The sequence below is a fragment of the Dromaius novaehollandiae genome, chromosome 21 (genome assembly GCF_036370855.1).
Source record: "Dromaius novaehollandiae isolate bDroNov1 chromosome 21, bDroNov1.hap1, whole genome shotgun sequence".
Classification (NCBI taxonomy): domain Eukaryota; kingdom Metazoa; phylum Chordata; class Aves; order Casuariiformes; family Dromaiidae; genus Dromaius; species Dromaius novaehollandiae.
The window spans coordinates 884,126-901,013 of record NC_088118.1 but is presented as its reverse complement, the minus strand read 5'-3'; the positions used below and the strand labels follow the sequence as shown (position 1 = coordinate 901,013).

The following is a 16,888-nucleotide window of genomic DNA, read 5'->3' as shown; positions in this document are numbered from 1 at the left end:
GTACGTAACACTCCCGGCTAATTCTGGGAAGCTCCACATGAAAGGAATACATTTCCCCTCATCTTTTTTACTGATAACCTTTTGTTCTGAAGCGGGTGATGTGATTAGCCCTAGTTTATCTACTCATATTATTGATGATTATAAAATTACTCAGAGCTTTTTAAAAGCTGCCTGTGATATTTGACTAGGTGGATCCTTGTGTTTGTGAGTTACAAATAAGATTATATCCGAAGCAGATTTCTTTAGGGCACGTCGTTGCAGAGCTGTAGGCTCCGGTGTTGGCTGGGCGCTGTACCTGCATTTTCGAATTGCTGTGGAGAGCTGTCAGTGGAGCACTGCCCACCGCTCAGGGGAGCCCCAGAGGGGCAGTGCTGCTCTCCGTGAGGGCGAAGGCTGCTTTGGCAATGGGAAGAAATGCATGGAGAGGTGTTGTGGGTGCTTTGCTGGTTAGGCTGCTCTGGGGGATATAAAATGAAGAGGGGGGAGAAACCCCGCAAGCAATGCAAAACCTTTCCGTTGTCAGCTGCTAAGGTAGCCACCCTTCTGCTAATAGAGGGAATCCCCTTTCGTTGGGAAGATCAAAACATGCATTCCTCATGTTCCCGAGGCAGCTCTCTGCTGTGCAAAGAGGGAGCAGGGAGGAGAGGAAAGGAGAAGAGGCACCAGACACGGGTTAAATGCCATACTGGAGGATAGAGCTGAAAAGTCAGAGATGATATATTCATTTTAAAAAGCCTGGGAGATAAATCACCACGTTCTGAGATGAACGGTCCCTTAAACAAATGGCTCAAGCATAGCTGTTTCTCTTGCTGAGCTGCTCCCAGTTTGCCACTCTCAGCAGAAGGGAGAGTGCTGGGTCGTCTTGTGGCTTGTAGCGGAGAAGCCGTGGTGCCTGCAGAACAGGAGGGGACGGTGCTTCCTCTCAGCTCCAGGCAAACATCCTGCGAGTCGGAGTCCACGTTTCGTAGAGCTGCCACCACTCCCACCTTCTCGTTAAATATTTTGGCAGAAAGCGCATCCCACAGCTCTGTCACTGTTCCTTTCCCGGCGTAATGATAGGCAGGAGCGGATTGCCGGGGGGGCCTCGCCTGCGAGGAGGCAAGTCCTCCTCTCCCGTAGACTTGCTGCAGCTCACTTCCTCCGTGAGCAGCAGGCCAGCAGAGCAGAGCCCCTGATGGGAGGTTCCCCTCCGCTGTCGCCTGTGTCTTGGCCATCGTCGCCGGCCAGGCGGCACTCCGCATGCAGTCACTCTTCTCAAAGCTCTTCCTTTTACTACGCATTCACCGAGACGGCCATGGCAGTGTATTCCAAGCAGCTGGGGCAGGCTTTGCCCCCGGCGCGCTTCCCCCGTGATGAGCAGCAGTGCTGCAGGCCCGGGGCCGCAGGAAGGCTTGGCAACCTCACCGCAGGTGGGTAGCCGGCGCGCTGGCCGCAGGGAGGAGCGTGACCTGCGGGAGACAAGAGCATGCAAGGCAGCACGGATGCCAGTTGCCTTCAGGCCTCTATTTCCAGGAGAGAGCTTCCAGCACAGACGTTTGGGGCAGTCTTTGGCTGTCACTGCTGTGCTGTCACACCCCTTAGGAGAGCAAGGCAGTAAGGAAAGGGAGCAGCAGAAGTGTCTTTGCCCTCTGTGTCCTCTGTACACGCCGTGATCATGTGCAGGCCCCGTGGGCCCTGCGTTCCTCTGGCCGGGCAGGGAGGAGCGCGCTCCCCGGCACGGGCCCGGCGGAGGCTGTGCTTTGCATGCAGCGCATCCGGGAGCAGCGCAGCTGCCGGGGAGAGTCTGTTCAGCAAACCAGCTACTGGCGGCGAAGCGTAAGAGTGAGCTAAAAACAGGTCCTGGAGGTGCTGTTCTGTATCTACAGTGCTCGGAAACTCTGTGTAAACATGCTTCCCATCTATTATTAAGCATCTGGATTTCATTAAATATTGAAGGTGCATGTGCCTGCAGATAAAAGAGAAGAGGGTGGTTTTCCTTTCATTGCCCATCATGTTGTCACTGCCCTGGGTGCAAGGAAAAACTCTTGGCATCTCCAGAGAAAGCAGAGCCTCTCTTTGCACCCAGCATTTGCAGTAGCATAGGAAATGCTGGGCGGCAAAGGGCCCTTGCTGAAATAGAGGGCAGCATCTGGACTCGGCAGAAGCGGGTCAGTCACTGTAGCAAGGTGCGAGAAGCTCATCCGCCGACTGCCTGTGCGGGTGCACAGAGGGCTTCAGTCGCCCGGGTTATCTGCCCAGAACCTTTCACTAACTGCAAGAACAAGACATTCTTGTAAAGGATTACTAGGGATTTCTCTCTCCCTCTGGCAGTATCCAGGCAGAACAGAGACTATCCACGTGGTTTGCTCTCTCTCCATCCTTGCAGCCGGACTTCTGGCCTGTACATTCACCTGTCACTTCTGCCCCGGTCACGCCGCAGGGATGCCTCAAGCAGCGAGAGGGGCAAAGCCCCCCAGTCCTGCAGGCCAGGGGCGCGGGGCTCCTGTGGACTTCTGCCTTTGGTCTGCACACACTGGGTTCCTGCTTCAGGTGGAGGAGGGGCCACACTCCGTGTCTGGGTGCTGCAGGGGGGCATTGCTCCTCTTTGGCCCTGGTGCGGAGGGAATGATCCACCGCAGCAGCGTGCGGCCCTGGGGCCTGGGCCCGGCGGACTCGCAGACTGACGAGATGCTCCCAAATGTGCGCTGCTGCCCTGTGTCCGTGCCTAAGGTGGGGGAGAAGGCGGGAGTAAAAAGGCAAAGCATTTGACACAGATCACGTGAGCATCAAACAAGTGGGACGTTTGCCTTTTGCACTGACACGTGCCAAAAGTCCCAGGCTCGTGCAAACGCCTGCGCAACACAGAGAGGTACAGCCACAGCTTCTTTCTTTTGCTCCGCTTTGCAAAGGCAGAACAAAACAATACTCATTTCTGTAGGAGATTCTCATCCCGTTTTGAAACAAGAGGATTATACCTGTAAGGATAATATGTACCTTTAATACCTCCGTTTGACCAGAGGAGTTCTGCATCCTTAAAATAACTACCAAAGAGAAACCTGTGGGCTCTGAATAGTATTTCAATCCTAGCTTCATCGACATGGTTCCTAAAAAGAATCAGACCTGCTTTTCTTCACTCTCATTTTGTTCGTAGCTCTGCAGCTATTTGTATTTGGGAGACACCTCAAGACCAGCTGCAGCAACAGCAGTGAGCCCATTAGAGAGCCGGCAGCTCAAGGCTCATGGCATCGCTTGGCTGAGTGGGTTTGGTTGTTATTTTTGGGCTCTGCTTGCAAGCAGAGGCTTGAATATCGAAACTCATGCAGGGACAATGCAGAGGTGTTTAAAGATATGACTTGCAGGTAAAATCTTGCAGCCTTTACACCTGCCTTAAATGGACTCATGTATTTTTCATGCGAGATCTGTTGATAGACTGCATATGCTGCACTCTGTGTAGCCCTGTCCTCGGCAGCTTGGTGTTCACAGCGCTGTAGGAGTGCATGATATCGTAAGAGTAATGCTGATTAGAGAGCAGACTGATTGAGGAAAGCTCCTGGTCTCCAACCTCACGCTCTGTCCAGGCCTCCTTTGAGAGTGCGTGATGTCTGTGCTCTGCACGCACGTACATCTTTTGCTTCCTTCCCACCTGCCGTTAAGGTTAGTTTGTCCAGGCAGGAACACACGATGGCTGGTACTGTCTCTCTTTTTAGCCAAGCCGTATTTTTGTCCTTCAGCCTTTCCCCGTACATCATGCTTCTCTCTTGTTTTCTCTGCTACGGTACTGTCAGTGAGGGGAGCTCCCAGTCAGGCAGCCCTGGCAAAAAGACAAATCCTGCCCCAAAGATCTTACTCAGCAGACAGCAGACAACAGGAGGACACAACAGGTTGCCAAACTCAGGGGGACAATGAGATAATACAAATTGTCTGGATAAGCAGCAGGCAAAGCACAGGAGCCTTCTAACAGCTGTTCTCCAGTCCTGGGGGTTCTTTGAAGGCTTATTGCAGATATCAGTTCAGACATATCCCATCCAAGACGAGGGCTTGGCAGCTGCCCCACAAACAAGCTCAAGTCCGGGAGAGCTTGCCTGTTTGCAGTGAGATCTAACATAGCTGCAGCTCATGGGGGAAGTACAGCTAAATACCAAGCCCTCAGAAGGGATTTCTGGGCATGGAGAACTCTATCCCATGGGAGACAGTGGTACACGTAACACGTACCTACCCTTGTATGTTGGAGGACACTTAATTGGGCTCACAGCAATCAAAGCTTATTGTTTCCTTAACAATGTCAGCATGAAGTTGCAGCTGGCCACAACGATCCCCAAAGGGCGCTCATGTCCAGCTTCCCAGTATGGATTAAACCGAGCAATCAAAGCCTGCACGATCTCGTTCTCCCTATCTCGGAGCCGTGAGGAGGCGAACAGTCTGCTCCCTCGCACCCCTAGCACAGGCAGACTGTGTGTGCGACAGCACAAAATGCTGAAAGGCCTCTTCTCCTTCATTACCAGGAGGAGTTGTATTCCGACTGAAGTGAGCAGTATGGATAGGTGCGGCAGAACACAGGCCGACGATGAAAAGTTTCTCTTGACCAGCAGGGGTTCACCTCAAAGTGGCCTGGGAGATGCCTCCCCTTTAACTGTGGGGAGAAAGTGCCATGTAACCTAATTAATACACACACACACGCACGCACGCACGCATGCACACACAAAATCATACATAAACACAGACACACATCCCTTAAAACATACAGGGAAAGAGAGCAGTGCAGAGAGGTAACAGATAACATCTTAGTGATGCTGCAGTCCAGGCAGTTAGCAGGATAGACTTCTGTGCTGCAAAGTCACATTTCTGCTAAATGGAAATGAAACAGTTTTATTTTTAACTTGGCTATCTAAAGGGAAAGAGGAAGGAAGATCTTGTGGTTAAAGAAATAGATGAGGACCCTGGAGATCTCAGTTCAATTCTGAGCTCTGCTGCAAATTCCCCATGTGACCTTAAGCAGGTCACTTAATCTCTTTGCGCTTCATTTCCCTTCTGCAAAGTTTGGAGAGCGCTGTCCTCCCTCCTGTCTTTGGCTGCTTTGGCTGTCTGGGTTGCAAGCTCTTGGGGCCAGGGACTGCTGCTCACTACCTGTGCGCTCTGCGCTCGGCCCGCCAGAAAACTTGTGTAGATTGGGGTCTTTAGGAACGGCTGTAAAACAAGTCATCCATAGTAACGGCTGTAAACAAGTCATCCATAGTAATGTAGGGCCGAGATGTAAATTTAAAATAAGAGCAGCCTTTCTTCCTTGCAAGTGCCTGAATGACGTTTGGCTGGGGGGTTCTGCGCGAGCACGGTGAGCAGCTTCGGGGCCGGGGCTCCCCGAGGCGTTGTTGCCACAGCATCGAGGGACAGCGCTGTCTCTGACAGCGTCTCGGCTGCCGTCGGGGCGTGCTGCCTTCTGCAGAGCATCAGCTCAGTCTCGCCTCCCTCCTCTTCCTCGCAGCGAGAGCGCCTGTTACGCGGCCGGCCAGGAAGCACTCGGCTCCCGCGCGGGATGCACAGCAGGACCAGCTTGAGCACTGGGGTCAGGTGACTGAATCCCCCAAAAAGCAGCGTGAGGGGGAAATTCTGACCAAATGAAAGCCAGTGGGAAATTGCCCTGAGTACTACAGCAGAGTTGGGATTTCGCCCTGCATTTCTTACAGCATAATTTAGAGTGAATGTACTTCTTGCTGCCTGATTCCAGTAGACAGTCTCTTCTGTTGTTGCCGTTCCGTTATCTATCAGTCTGTTCACTCTTAAAACATTGGCTTTACGGCAAAAGAAGCAGTCTTATAGATGTTGAGCGCTGCCTCAACCAACTGCACTTTCTGTTTTGGAAATGCTTGGTGGCCGTTTCTATTCTGAGATGTGCCGTGGCCGTGCAGGCCCGGGAGGGACCGCAGGTCAGCACGCGCTGCCTGGGAGGAGTCAGCCCGCACGGGGGACGTCGCGCTCCGGCGGTGCCGCGCGCGTAAGGCCCCAGGCTGCTCTCGCAGAGGCTGAAATTAATGTTGTCCTTAGCCAAAACTTTGCTCTTAGGTATTTTTGGAGAAAACTCTGCCAACATTAAATTTTCCTCATACTGAAATTTTTAATTGAGGTGGAGAATGTTTTTCTTTCCTGTGGTGATACTTTAGCAAAAGAATAAAACATTAACTTCTGGGTAAAACGCTAAATAGAGAAACACTGTACAAAATGAGCAGCAGAATGGCTTGCACTGTGTCCTGAGTGCAAGTAAGCTTTGGTGACAGCTACTCAAAAGCATCAGTCTCCATCTCATGGCAGTTATATTTTAGCAGGAGTATAAAACATTTGTAGGAGGCTCATTCTGAAGTTGCTGGAGGAGAAGGTGACTTGCTGGTCATCCAGGGCTTCCCTCAGACCATTTGAAAAGATTAAAATTCTGCAGTTTGTGAGGGCAGGCCAGGTAGGCACAGTATCTCTGACTGCTCGCCCCATCATGACCACGGATCTTTGTCTCTGTGGCCATATCATCATCGGTCGAGCTGTAGTGCTTACTGTGATTTCCTACAGTGCTGTAGACAGATATTGAAAAGGCATCTGGAAAAATTGATAGTGTATCAAGCCAAAGATATTGTAAAAGTCATCTCCAGAGTGCCCAGCCGCAGCCCTGCATCCAGAGGGCCGAAGGCCTCTCTGCTGATCCTGGAGCTCCCCCGTCGGAAGCGCGCCGGGTACTACAGCGAGCCCAGACGCGCTGCTCCTGGGCAGAGCTGCCGGTGCGGCACCGGGGAGGGAGCCCGGCGCTTACGCGTGGCCGTGTAGGAGTTCACACGGTAAGGCTTCGATTGCGGTTGTGGTCCGTAGATGCTGCTTTAATACGAATAGCGGATGCAGCTACTTAACGTTATCATTGCATTTCTTCATTTGCATTGCTTAATTAATTTCCCACAAGATAGATACACTCTGCAAGCCGGTTCACTATTACTGCTCTTTATTTGCTTGTATTACCATAGAGCCCTTGAAGCCGCTGCTGGGGCCAGCGCCCTGCTGTGCCGTGTGCTGCACAAAGGCAACCAAAAAGACTGTCCTCGTCCCCAGAGAATCGTGAAAAAGGCAGGAAACAAGCAGTGCTCAAAGGCATTAAGAGGAAGCGATGAAATAATATTAGTGCGTGGGACAGCCACAGTTCTTGTGAGCTTGCTTAGGAAAGGGAATTCCTGTTGTAAAGAGGATGAGTTGAACACACCTATTTTATCTTCGGCTTAGGACAGCAAAACGCACTGATTTTTCACATGACGTGGTTGTTAGTTTCCCCGGTCATTTAGGGTCACCCTCCCTCAGTGTAGGGTGCTGGAGAGAGAATTACATGCCTCTTAGCTCACAGGCTAATTGCGTTCTTTTTCAAAAAACTTCCTCTTCTAGGCTCTGCCAGCCTGTCTGTCTTGCCGCTGCCACCCCCTTAATCTCTTTTCCCTTTTAACGCGCTAGTGCTGGGGTCTGGATCTGTCACTGGCTGTGTGTTGGGAGGGACACGTCCCAGTTGTCTCCCCAAGTGGCCAAGTGTATGCAGGTGCAATGTCTGCATGACTAATACCAATCAAAGCACGGGCGGATTAAGTGATTTTTAGCTCTGCTGCTCATGCCCTTTGAACAAAGGTGATTTCGTCCTTATTTCTTGCTGTTCCTTAAAGCTATACCCTGGCTGGCTCTCCAAGAGCGCAGAAAATATGAAAGACAGCGTCCTTACGAGAAGGAAATGTCAGGAGCTGGGTTGCCAAAAGCATTTCTTGTTAACTAACAGAAAGACAGATGAATTTCTTGCCTGTCCTGGCAGAGCCTCTCGCTCGGGCACCCTGTCTCCAGGACATTGCGCTCCCTCCCCAGCCCAGGCTGCTGCTTCTTGCCCGTTTTCTCGCTGCGCGTTCTCCAGCCCCCTGAGCAGCGGGGCCCTCGTGCCCGTCTCAGCCCTGCATCAGCCTGTTCCCCCTTGCTGGGAAGGTGCCGGCCGCCTGCCAGCCCACGTGGTGTTTGCCGCAGTACTACCAGCGTCTTGCGTGACCCGGCCACCCCCGCCCCTAGCAAAGAGGAACACCGTTGTTCAACTCCTCCATCCATTTCCTCCAACACCACCGTAGCCAGGGGTAGATTCCGTGCAGCACCTCTAATTAGAGCAGGAGGGACTTGGCCCGCTTCTGTGCAACAGGCGCGGGGGGGGGTTATCTGCTTTTATTTACTGCCACCCGTGTAAGTTAACGGCCTGGCCCCGCGCGCATCTGTCTTCCGAGTCATGCCTCACTTTGCACTTGTTGCTGATCTTCATCACCTCGCCCTCGCAATGTCACTTGACACTTGATTGACAGTCGGTGCCCTGCGTGTAGCACAAAGCCCACTATTCGTGGCTCCCTTCAGCACAACAGATAAAACATTGCTTCAGTACCCAGCAATTTATAGCCATTTTGTTCTCATCCATCACTCAGAAAACAGCATTGAGATGCAGGCTTTCCTGGCATAAGCAATGGGTCCCGTATGCCAGAAGGAGCCTCTGTCTCCTCCGGTCTGTGTTGGAAGCCTCATCTCCAAGCTGGGGTACTGTCTCCCGGGGGAAGGGATCGAGCGGGTTTTGCGTACATCAGCAATGGGCCTGCTTCAGTTATGTGGGAAAAGGGAGAAATAAGCATTCCCTTTTGTGCCTAGCTCAACAAACGGGTCCTAGAAACGTGCTCGGCTCTGTGCAGTGAAAGGACAGCAGTGCACAGGGAAGCTTGCGTAGTCCTCAGCTTGCACCGCATGATCAAAAGCACGAGTGTCCCTCTGAGGGGGGCTTTAGCTCAGGCTCGTTCCCAGTGGAACCCGGGATAGCTGCGGCCTCGCGAGCAGGGGCTGGATCTCGCCCCGAGGAAGTGCCCTGGCCGCGGCCTGCTCCTCGCCCCCCGCTCGGGGGTTTTGACCAAGTACCTGTGCTTCAGGGTTTCGTGTGGGCCTTTCGCAGAACCGCGGAGCTCCCAGCTCTCGCTGCTCGATGTAGTGCAGCAGGCTCGCAGGACAGCACTGGTCGCTGGGTGGTAACTTGGGGGCAAGCCGTCTATTTGCCGCAGACTGTTTGTGTAGGTGCAGGGCATGGCTGCTTGCTCTCTGTGTACTTTTCCATCTGCCTGCCTGTACTCTGCTTTCTCCTCCTGCTCCTGCACTCTCACAGCTAGCCGCAGCAAGGACAGAGCGTCAAGGCACCTTTTAATCTTCCCCATTTTAATTGGTGAGAAGAAGTGGTACCACTCATCAGCACTCCAAGTTGTGGGAATTTAATTAGATCTAATGACCGGATAAATGGCGAGTTTCGCATGGGGACCGGCAGGGACTCGGGGGTGCGAGGAGGATCAGGCTGTGCCATCTCCTGCTCCTGCCTCTCGGCTCCGTCTCGGGGACCGCCGCTCCGGCAGAGGCACCTGATGAGGGATGAAACGTCCCCCCAGGAGCGCCAGCCGCGGGGGGGACCTGGCTTGGGAGGGACCTCGGAGCTCTCCTTCCCCGGGCCGATAGCGCCGGCTTGGCGGTGGCAGGAGGCCGGGCTCCCCGAAGAGCCTTTGCGCGAGCCCCGTGACAGCCCTGGCAGCAGCTTTGGCGGCCGGGGTGGTAATGGCAGCCCCGCAGCAAGGAGCTGGCCCGTCGTTAGTGGGGCTCGTGATTCAAAAACAGCATGCAAGTTTTTGACAAACGTGTTTTATCAAGCATGTGCGGGATAATTTTCCACGTCCTTGTTTTGTCATTTAGGGCACTTAAAGTGTCACTGAGATTTCACTATCCTAAAAGCTTATCTGTCAGCATCAGTGAGTTATTCCAGTAAAAGGGTATCATCAACAGCAGCAGGAGAAAAAAACATCTGAAGGTTTTCTATTCGCGGGTCACTGCAGCCGATCTGAGTCCTTGCAGCTGCATCCCGCCATTTCCCGTGGCCGTGGCGGAGCTCCGGGGCAGCGCCGGCAGCGTGCGGTTAGCACCGGGTGCCAGCAGCAGCCCTGGGATCTCTGCTGCAGTTGTCCAGCTTCGCCTAAATCCGTCGGTGGGGATTTTACCCCAGGGTTTGCCATTTCTTAGCCTGCCTCAGTGAGGGTGGTGCCTCTCCAGTGCTGGCAGACTGTAGATGTGCAGCAGAGTCTTCTTAAAAATCACGATCGAGCCAGTTGCTTAGGAGAGAAGACTTAGCAGACTTTGGAGTCTACAGGAAAAAAAGCTCACAGGATTTCTTTGAGGGAAGTGAAAATTTGAAACAGGCCAGTTCAAAGCAAAGCAGAGGTGAAAAATGCAGTCAGTGATCTAGTTCGATCTTCATTTACTTCTCTGTAGCACAAGCTGATATTTTTTCCTGATTTACACCGGGATATCCATGATTTACACCCAAATAGTACAGTGTGGAAGGATGAATAGACTGGTGTGCGTACAGATGGGCAGAGAAAAAATGAGTAAATATGGGTGGATAGATAACCAGACACTCTATCTGCCATCCTGGGAAGCTCGACTGCTTCATGTCTGGAAAGGAGCTTCCGAATGGGAAAAGGCGCTAGTCTGATCTTACATTTAGCTGCAGGGACTCTCTTTCTGAACAGTGAACTGGAAAGCAAATATGCCTTGTATGGTAAACAGATTTTCATGTGCTGTTAACTATATTTGTATGACTTTCTGTCCAAGGAGATGGATTTACATACGTATTAAATGGATTTCACCCTCGTACATGACTGCCATGCCATATTTCATTTACTTTAGGAATCCAGTGGAAGACTGGATCATAAAAAACACCATATAAACATGCAGAAAATATTTGTTCCAAGCACAGAAGCGAAAGCAGTGGGAGAGGAGATGGAGCGGGAGCCCAGGGGCATGCTGAGCAAGGGAATGCGGAGGGAGAGCATGCAAGGGCTGTTTGCGACTCGCAGGCAATATAAAAATATCACAGCGCCTGCAGTTTCCTGCTTAATCCGAGGGCCTCGACCACGTGGTATGTATCGAGCCATGTCGTTCCTGCCACTCCCGTAGCTTTGGGAGGCAAAACAAATTTCTGACCCTTTGTATAGGTTTTGTGCTGCGAATAGTAAACATTTTGGAGTAGATCCTAAACAGATGAGAAGGATGTTGTCCTAGCAAACTTGACAGAGAAGTGTTGGTTCATCCCAGCGGGGGACATCCAGCCTGTCCTTTTCCCTGCTACCTGGGGAAAACCTGGCAGGGTTTTTCCCCTCGAATCCGAGCTGCAGTGACCTCTCTCCTTCCCTGCACAGGAATTTCCCTGCAGTTTCACTGGACGGGAAACCTGAACAGCAGAAAGATCGGGAGAATAGTCAGCACGCAAAGAAAGCCCTTGTCTGAATATGGGAGCGGGCCGTTAGCGTGGCGTGCCCCGGTGCCGGCCCCTGCCAGCTGCGGGCGACCCGCCGGCGCAGTGATGGATGGGCCGCCCGCCTCTGCTCCGCGCCTTTCGGAGCGACGAGGTGACCTCTCCCCCTTCACACGCTGTCTCTGGTTATCTGCGAGTGGCGAGCGCGAGGCTTGTGCCAGTTCAGATCTTTCCATCATCTAGCAAATGCTCTATGTGAGCTGACAGTGCCTTTCCCGGGTTAAGTGCACTGAAAGTTTCTTTCGCTTTGCAGCACGGAGACGGTGCGATGTTGCTTCAGACGGAGGCGATAACAGCGGGAAGCGGCAGTGCAGCGACCCTGGCACAACTGCCTCCTTTCTTCACGGTCTGAAAAATGTCATCAGCATCTCTCCAGGTAGGAAGTGCTGCTGCTTGGGAGCGCTGGCAACGAAGGAAAGATTGAAATCAGGGAAGGCAGAGGGAAAAAATGATACTTCCCTCAGTTCTCAAGTTTTAAAGAATTTAAGCACTTGAGACCGACATGTCCCCAAACGCTGAAATGAGTTTTTCCAGACTCTTCCTTTCTGTCAGTCTTCCTTCCATTTGCAATAGTGAACTGTGAAAGGCGCAGAGATGCAGTTGTTAGGGAGGTTTCATTCACTGCAGCTTCATTCTCAGCGTCCAGTCTGGGTTATCTGCTTCCGCTGGAAGAAGGCACCACTCAAATGAAAGGAGCGTCGTGGGCCTCAGCCTCAGCTGTGCTGTTTCGCGAGGTAAAGCAGGAGGTTCCCGGCAGGTGGAAAACAAGCGAGTTAGGGAAATTCCACTCGTGTTCTGGACCCTGTCACCGCTGCTTCCCGTGCCGGAGCCTTCCCCTCTGCGGGTCTGCAGCGGGCGAGGCAGCGGTGCGCACTTCTGCACCACCATCCTGCCGTAGCAGCGTTCCTAGGGAGTGTGAAAACCGGCATCTTTACTGCTAATTCATTAAAAGCACATAAAAAAATCTAATGGCAGATTAGCTTATGAGGGAAGTTTATTCGAGCACTTAGCAATTAGAATACGTAGAAAACAATTGCTCCCTTGGAAAATCTGGCTTTTAATCTCCTTCTTATTTGTTCTATATCACATCTTAAGTTGCGCTCCTCTTTCCATGTGCTCATGTGCCAAAGTGCATGAAGCTAATGCTTCTCTTCATCTGCAAACCTGTCCTCTCCATCACCCCGCAGCCAAGCTGAGCTCAGCTAAGGATGAAAGGATGCACCAGGGAGGGGAGCTTTGGAGGGCCGGGAGCAGACGGAGCTGTGTTACAGCCTCGAGCCCGATCTCGAGGTTAGCTAAAGGGAAACAGCAGGAGGAGAAGCCTCAAAGCAAACAGCGCCTGTAGGCCTGGGGGATCCTGCTAAGCTGAGTTGACAGAAACGATATGCAACTTCCTTCAGTTAGGTAGAAGAGGAAATCACGGTGAAGGAAAAAAAATCAATGTAAGTTTCTGATAAAACTTGAATTTGATTTCTTTTATGTTTGAGAAGGAAAATAGTGTTATCATTAAAGTGGACAGAGAGCTGGTTTAGGATTTGAAAAAGGGATTCATTTCCAGTCTGTACTGAAAATTTCTTGCATGGTCTTAAGCAAATCAACAAATACTCTGAGGTTCTCTCCCCCTCCCCCCAGATATAAATAATTAAGAGCTTGACAGAGCATGGTAAAAAATGTTGACTTATCACTGAAAAGAAGGAAGCAAAAATTATTTCAAAACAAAAATGGTTGTTTATCCATAAACCTCTTCTGCTGGGAAAAGCTGCTGCTTCTGTTAATAACGCAGTCAATATGGTGAGATCCGTATGAAAGCTCTTCCCTGCAGAAGTCACAGGCCTGCTGTCGTGAGCCTCCCCAGTGCTGGCTGGTGAACTTCTGCGGTTTCCGTGCCGTAGAGCTCGGCTCTGAATCTGAGTCCTTGTTTTGATTACATCTTCAATTCTCAGCCCTGCATTTCAACTTAGCTCTAATCTGGATCCAAACATGGTCTCACTGGCCTGTCTCCAAAAAGTATGCAGTTTTGATAATTGGGTGGATTTCAATTAGGACTTGTAGCAGTACATGCCAGCCCTCAGTAAGTGCTGGAAGTAGTGTCTCTTCTTGCAGGGTTTTGCTCCAGCTCAAATGCCCAGAAAGGGAGGTGGATGATGTTTGACCTCTCTGCTCATCTGACACAATAAAAATATCCCCATTTAGGCACAGCTGGTTTCGCAGACAGCCTTTCCCGGGGCTGGGTTGAGAGCAGAGAACGAGATGGCCCCACAGTGAAGAACCATCACTAGGTTCCCCAGACTGCTGCAGCCACAGGTCGCTTGGCCCGCCTTTCCTAATGTCAGGATATAATAGTGTGTTCCCTGCGGGGAGACAGTGAGAGTGCCTTTGGTTTGTGTTATTCTTGGTGCTTAATGCATATCTGAAAACGTGCTAATGCTCAGATGATGAGCACACTATAGAAGCCTATAGAGAAAAGAAGGCCTTACTATAGTTCTTAGTAAATAATGCTAATGAATAAACCTTTCTGGAGAATGAGAGAGTTTCCCACTGGAAGATAATGAAGGGAAGCTGCTGTCAATTTTGTAAGGCGGTCCCACGGCAGGCAGCGGTGCAGCGTGCAGGACGTTCATGAGAATTGACAGGGCTTTGGCTCCTAGCTTGGCAGAGCAGAAGTAATGTACCTGCTTGGGCCACTTGATAGATTTTTTTGGCAACCGCTTTGATAATTTCGCAAATACAGCTGTGTCCCAAAGCCTGAGATCCACACAGCCAGATCCCTGCAGAGGGGCTGAAGCACTGCCTGCCTTTTGGCAGCACAGAATTAATATGTCTGGCAGCGGGCCGGCTCGTTCCCACAGACGCGCTCCCGAGTGCGAGGCAGGACAGCTCGCGGGATTGATAGCATGAGACAGTCTTCAGCTCCTGGCTCAAATCCAGCGCAGGGCTGCAGTGACCCAACGCTTTTTCCAGTCCAGCGGCTGCTCGGTGGCCTGTGTTCCTCCTGAACAGGTGTCATCGGGAAAAAAACAGTCCCAGGTTTTGTACTAATTGCCCTTTTATTGGGGCCCTCCAGGGAGGTTCATGGTCAGAGCAGAGCATGGACACTGAAGAGTACGTCTGATTTTGCTCTGGTGTAAATCTATTGATTTTCAGGTAGACTAATTCTGATTTAGAGCCTCACACGTGAGATCAGAATTGAGGCCCGAGTTTCTCTTTCCTCTCTTTCTGCTCTAGTAGGATGGTACACGTGGATCCCAGCAGTCCAGGCTTGGTCGGTACCCGGGAGAAGCTCGCTGGGGAGAAGACTTTCAGCAAGCTGCCAGACTGCCACCCGCTCTTCTAATTCCCAGCCTCACTTAAAACAAAAACCCTGAGTTGTCGTGAGTGGCTTCGGTCACGAGCAAGAGCTGGAGAGAAGCTGAGGAAGGTGAGGGGATATGGCCCAATCTGAGCCAGTTAGTAGCAAGGGAGCACGTTGCTGGGGGACGGCGTGCCTGTCGGGATGGCTCACCTTCCTCCAGCTGGGGGGTGAGAAAGATGCCGTCCTGTCGCCAGGGTCCAGGCAGTGCCGTTCGCGGCGTTGCTCTTTGGGACTTGACTAGCCTCAGACATCGTGTTACTACATAGGTGAGAGGTATTTCTTGCTGCTTTTTTTTTCTTTTTCAAGATGTAATTGAAATGCCTTGACAGCACTAAGGTTTTGCTCTTCTATTTTTTTTTTAAGAATTTAAGAAAACCATTTTAGAAATCCCTAAATAGGACATCAGCCTTTTGCAAGTGAAACCTTCAAATCCATTTCGCAGAGAGATGCTTTCCAGACATTGCTCAGGCAGTTTGGGCGGCATGAGCTCAATTTCATAAGAAGAATCTGATCCATTGTTAACAAGACAGAAACTGCTCCCTCGGAGAGAGGAAGAGAGGCTGAATCCCTGAAAGCTTCTCTGTTTGGGTTGTCTTTTTTTTTTTTTTTAAGAACAAGATGATACTTTTGCTGCATCTCACAGAGATGCTAAGGGTGGATGTTTCCAAATGGAACAATTGTACATTCAGGGCAAGTATCACTCTAAAACCTGCATGGAATAAGTGATGCCTTTTTTTTAACTTGCTTGAGAATTGTATCACTCAGTAATCCGTAGTTACATTATTAAAGTAGTATTAAAAGGACTTGAGGCCTCTCAGCAAATTCCTATTTCAAATAAATAATTACTGGAGCCAAGATAATTTATTAAATTAAATTGAAAAACCCATACACAGTCTATATTTGCCTTCAAGTAGCTTTTTTAACTACCATGTCCAAAAATATACTGTTATTTATATAACCATATCCAGAGGCTGCCAGCTGGGATAGGAATGCCAATGTGCCGGGCTGGGTGCTTCCACAGGGGAAGAGACGGGCCCTGCTTGGAGCCTAGGTAGATACGGCAGAGGCGGGAGGGGTATTAGCTCCGCTTTTACATGCCGGGAACTGTTTTCTCAGCTGTTTCCACCTATGCATTTTCTGGCTTTTACATTTTTGTTTCAAATGAAGCAGTAAATAATTGCAGTACAATTTAGAGTCTGCCATCCAGCTCCTATATTGTTGGGCCGAGTCCTTCCTACTTTTTGCGTTTCACGTCTCCAGTCAAAGACATAGATGCATTTTTTTGAAGCCAGTTAAAAATAAACAAAAACCCTTATCATTTTTCACACCTAAAGTAAATTGGCAAGAACCAAAGGGATACAGTGAATATTATGGCGTTTACGTTCCATTTGCTTTTTAAAGGAACGAGAGAGGAAGATGAGAAGGAATGTTTGATGGCGTTTCCTATCATCTCTACAAAAGAATCTCTGCTAGCGCGTTGAGTTTCTTCAAGCAACACCATGTGATTAAACCTCCATAAAGCATGAAAGACCAGGAGAAAGGGAGAAATAGCACATACTCTCACTCGAACTTGCTTGATACCTTTTTGTATGCCAGAAGGACTTAACACTGGCATGGATTCCTGGGTGGATGAGCAATACAAAGCAGCACAGAACAGGTTTCCTCCAGCACAGATATTTTAGCAGCAGTTTGTACAAGATTTTGTTGTATCTCATTTGTTGGTCATTTATGAGCAACTCTGTTTCAATCAGCTTGTAATTTTTCATAAGGCACTTTGATTAAATAAATAATGAGACTGCAAGCTGAAAATGTTATTTTATTATTCAAAAACTCTGCAATCATAACTGCTGTATTGATTGAGCTCTCAAAGGGTTATGCACATAACTAACTCCTCGTGTAAGCAACGCTACAGAAATGAATGGTGCCACTCACAAAAGCAGAGTTGCTCCCGGGCAAGTATTTGCGGACAAGGGGGTCAGACAATTTCTTTCTCCTGTTGTTTGCGTGGAACTTCCACAGTCGGAGGAGAGAGATTTATTTGTAATATGAAACTAATGACTGTGAAGCCTGCAGACATTATCAAGGCTTTCCAGAATAGCTCCAGAATATCCGGAGCTGTTTTTACCTCGTTTGAAGCCAACACGTTTGATATTTGATGTTTTCAAATTCACAGCAATAAACAAGCAGCA

The 16,888-nt window shown here is 50.3% G+C and overlaps 1 long non-coding RNA gene across 4 annotated transcripts in view; it reads left to right on the top strand.

The window, feature by feature from the left end:
* LOC112987552 (uncharacterized) overlaps nt 1-16,508 on the top strand; it is a 59,303-nt gene extending 42,795 nt beyond the window's left edge. The window contains exons 1-4 of one of the 4 annotated variants that reach the window (XR_010392470.1): nt 1,100-3,338; nt 11,601-11,723; nt 14,576-14,765; nt 16,101-16,508. This is a non-coding gene — a long non-coding RNA (uncharacterized LOC112987552). Of the gene's footprint in view, nt 1-1,099; nt 3,339-11,600; nt 11,724-14,572; nt 14,766-16,100 lie in introns of those variants that run through there. The other 3 variants (XR_010392469.1, XR_003260295.2, XR_003260296.2) reach the window with 3 other exon arrangements.
* Nucleotides 16,509-16,888: the final 380 nt, after the last annotated feature.